The sequence below is a fragment of the Gekko japonicus genome, unplaced genomic scaffold, assembly GCF_001447785.1.
Source record: "Gekko japonicus isolate JY-2015 unplaced genomic scaffold, Gekko_japonicus_V1.1 scaffold5361, whole genome shotgun sequence".
Taxonomy (NCBI): Eukaryota; Metazoa; Chordata; class Lepidosauria; order Squamata; family Gekkonidae; genus Gekko; species Gekko japonicus.
The window spans coordinates 36,581-41,067 of NW_015172711.1; the positions used below are offsets into that span (position 1 = coordinate 36,581).

General features: G+C 46.9%; 1 pseudogene; it reads right to left on the minus strand.

Annotated features, from left to right (window-relative positions):
- Positions 1 to 4,043, minus strand: part of LOC107119338 — a 6,092-nt pseudogene extending 2,049 nt beyond the window's left edge.
- Positions 4,044 to 4,487: the final 444 nt, after the last annotated feature.

Here is a 4,487-nt window from a genome sequence, read left to right on the forward strand (position 1 = left end):
AGCTACAGAGCGTTCCCTGCGCATGCGCAGGGGACACTCTGTCACTTTCGGGGGGATTTAAACATCCCCCCGAAAATTTTTTCAACTTTTTCGATTTTTGTGCACACGTGGGAACTGGCCCACGTGTGCACAAACCTTCCCCTCCCTCCCAAGTGCCCCCGGAGCGCTGATTTAGCGATCCGCACTCAGGGGGCAACTTGGCTATTAGATATGTAGATTAGATTGAAAATAAAGCAGCTAATATTGTAATACCCCTGAACAGATCTATGGTGCAGGCTCATTTGGTTTACAGTTTGCAGTTCTGGTCACCGTATCTCAAAAAGGACATTGCGGAGCTGGGAAAAGTGCAGAGGAGGGCAACCAATATGATTAGGGAAACGGAGCACCCAAGTCTCAGACCCATTACTATACCCAATGAACCTTCCCTCTGCTCCTGTCCCAGATCCAGTATACCCACAAAGCAGGTCCATAGCCAAGTGGGTACCACCCCAAATAAAGTACTGGTTTGACACCCCTGGAAATGTGGTGGCCACACCTAGTGAGAATGCTTACCACAACTATACTACTAGACCCTTCCATCCCTATTAGAATGGTGGCCAGAACCCAGCCTCTGGCCCTTACCTTTTCTCATGAAGGGCGACACAGATTGGTCCAAGAGGAAACAAGGCAGAGTGCTGTAATTAGTCATTGGGTTTGCTCTCATGCTCTCAAACGTTGTGTGCTGTACAATCTGGCTAATAAGTGGATCTGGAAGAGTTATGCCTAGGAACTGGGCTACTTTCTGGATTTCCCGGGCTGGGTCCTACGGAAAAAGACAAGAAGGTTGACAGTGAGGATTGTGACTCTTTGTAAATGGGACCGCTCCGCAAGGAAGCTCACTTCATTTTTTTTTCTTGCTTGATTTGTGTCCTTCTGTGAGATGCTCGCAACATCAAGAGTCATTGCTTAGAGTATTTCTAGCATCTGAATTCCTTTGCAGCAGAAGGGACTGCCTTGAACTCTGCATGTCAGCAGCTCACCTCTTTCATATCTTCGTAAAAGAGATACAGAATCGGGTGTCGGTCCTTGGCTTCCCACCAACCACGGACATGGTCAAACCAAGAGCCCCAGGCGACTACAAGGATACACAAGAGGTAGAGAGTGAACCACAGCCGTTGGATTCCTACTGCATCTCTTGTCTAGTACAGGTATACGTTTTGTATGGCTGGGAAAAAATAATGAAGTACTTTGCACTTCGCCTAAATGATCCACCTCTTACAGCTGGAGCAGGGCTTTTGAACAAGCTAAGTAAACTACAATGTAGAGCTTTGGATTATGAGTATCCTCAAAATGCAACAACAATAACAAAAAAGCTAAACATACTCAATTACCATTTTGGGTAATGCTTTGGGTCCTTCTTCACCAACCTTCTGGAGTTCTTTGAGCAGGTTAGTAACCATGAGGAGAAGAGGGCTCTGGTAGACATTATATGCTTGGACTTCTCTCTGAATGCTGGAGATTGAACTGATGTGTCAGTCCCGGCCTTCTCCCATAAACCAACTACTTGTTTCTTTCTTCTATTTTTGAGTTCCATTCTGTACTTACCCTTCCCAGCGATGAAATTCCCTAGAAACTGGTCCCAATTTCCTGGTTCTGGCAACAGTTTGCCCACTTGATGGAAATGGAAATAGGAGACCATGTTGTCCTTGGCATTCCTAAAATTCCTGGCCACATAAATGATCTATAGAAACAAATAGGGAACACAAGAGTCCTAGTTCTAAGTCCTTCAGCCTCCCAAACTCCAGTCAGAAAGATTAGCTTCCCCATATCTGGAAGCCATAGGCGCTGACCCAGCTTGCCCACTTAGGTTTGCCACCACCCAGGTGGGAAATACAAAAACTGAGGGTCACAGTGTTAGGAAGACATACAAAAATATATATCACTGTGTACAATAAATATATGCTTATGGTAAAACAATTTTATGCTTTATTCTTTTTCTTTTTATATTTTTCAATATTGTAGTCTAAATATCGGTATCAAATATTAGCAAAAATGTATTTCACCCAAACAATACATCGAGTACAGGTTTACATTCAGACAGCACCTTGTCCGTAACATGGCCTGGAGACCATGGGCCAAATTAACCTCTCCATATACTCATAGGCTGTCTCTTTTTTATTAAGACTTCATATGTTCCAAACTAGAGCCCAGAATAGTCAAACACAGGCCGAATTCAGACTGGCAGTTTGGCCCGATATAGGCACGTTTCAGAAACGTTTCACAAACAGAGTAAAGGGGCCCTTCACACAGGCACATCTGTCAGGCGTTCCCCAGCCATACTCAACCCGTCTCCTAAGGCTTCCCTCCTGAGTTTAAAAGATGCCAGGTGAAAGTGGTATCAAACCCTGGAAAGCGCAATTATCCCACGTCCATCCCGCACCAACAAAATGTGAACGCCAAAAGCCAGTTTTTCTTGTGCACTTATGTGCATAAGCACTTATGCGCATAAGCACATATCTCCAGATTACCAAAAAGAAAGCCATGCCTTACAGCCTCTGCCAGGGGTGGGCCAACAGTGTGAACGCTCCCTTGCAACTCCTCCCCGGTATGCTCCTGCATCCGTCGGTGCAGTGTGACTGGGAAACTGTTCCGGGTCTTTTTTGCCACGACTCCCCCCACCCCCGCTTCAAACTGCCAGTCTGAACTCAGCCACAGGTCCTCAGACTTGGCCTTGGCTCACACGAAGCCCTCTCCTAGCTGTCCATACCTTGCAGTTCTGCTCCCAGAAGGAAGGAGGGATGAGCTGAACTGGGAGGTGAGTTTTGAGAATGCGTGGAGCGGGCATCGCCTTGGCTTGGTCTATGCCTGAAAGATAAGGGGGGCGCATTCAGCTGCCTTGCACTAAGGAACCATTCAGCTCGCACTGTTAAGTGAAATTCCCTTAATAACTCATCACTCAGTTTTCCTCTGGAACCCAACAATCCGTTTATCTTCCTCTGTTAGGAATTTGGAGCCTGGCTTGAATCAATTTGTTCGAAAGAGACGTTTGACTTCTGAATTTACAGCTGAATTTCATTCTGCAGATACTCAGAGGGAGGCAGTGTCTTCCCAAGTGTTCCTGTCTTCCTGCTAGAGCACCACACTGTGGTGTGTAACAGCAAAAGTTCAAGAGCTGAAGTTACAAAATGGAGCATGGAGCACCAACGTATGGTATGATAACAGAAAATCACGAGGAGAAATCAAAGAGAAATCCCTCTTTTGAAAGAGACTAAGTGAAATCAATGGCTATAACTAAAAAAGTGGATGATAGAAAAGGAAATTCCACTCCCCATAGCTACTCTACCTTCAGCCCACCCCCATACCTCTGTTCCCTGAAGAAAGACCCATCTTCTTACCAGAGGGGATGGGTTTTGGAAAAAACACATCTATGAAGGGCATGCGTTCATGTGTTGGGGCACGAGCACATTTCTGTGGGTCCCCTCCATGCTGAACCATATCCACAATTTCCTGGATCCAAGTGGTCCCTGGAAGGATTAGGAGGGTGAAGAGGCACTCAGAATTCAGTCAAGGACCCTTAATCTCCTGCAGCCCCTTATGTATGAACAGGGGTCATTTCCTACAGGAGCGCACAGGAGCAGAGCTCCGCCAGTAAAGAGCCCAAGGGGTGGGCACATGCAACAAGCCCCACCCCCTGCTCCCAGCAGCCCTCAGTCAGAGCAAGAAGCAGCCAGGTAAGTTGCAGAGCCCCCCCACCCAGTCCCCCAGTCCAAAACAGTCCAGTGGCACCTTTAAGACCAAGTTTTATTCAGGTACAAGCTCTCCCTCCTCTTTCACTTATCAACACGTCTGGACTCAGTACTTTATACCCTCCCTCTCCAGCAACTCCATTTACCTGCTTTGGGATAAGTACATATGAGAAGATCATCAGGCCGAGCTTTGAAGCCCCATAAGTCACCCCACTCCTCTGCCGTTGCACTGACCAAAGGGACTCCCTTGACCTCCACCAGTGAAGAGCGCTTGATGGACTTGGGGTCCAGCGCTTCCAGCCCAGCTCTGAGTTCCATCACCTGGCAGGGCAGGAAAATAGAGAGGTGATTATGCGTGAGCCTTTTCACCTGACTTGCTCCAAAATTATGAATTCCTTGTGCCCCTCCTCCTGACATCACCTATTGGCAGAGCAAAGAGCATAACGACCTACCTACCAGAGTCATCCACTCCTTTCCAGTGGTCAGAACTCCTTTTTCGCCTCTCTCCCTTCCTAAGAATCCTCTGTGACCCAGGAACTGAGTAGGAAGTGTGTTTCAAAGAAAGCACCGGGGGAGTATTTTTCAGGCCAAAGTTTCTCTCAAACAAAGCTCGGGCGTGAAGCCAGAACCATCCCATGCTAACATCACCAGCTGGGTTTTATAACTGGGTAAAACCTCAGCGGGAAACAGGCATGTTTGTTTTAACAATTTTGCGTGATCGCTGCTGATAGAAAACTTTTGGTTTTTATACTACATAATCCT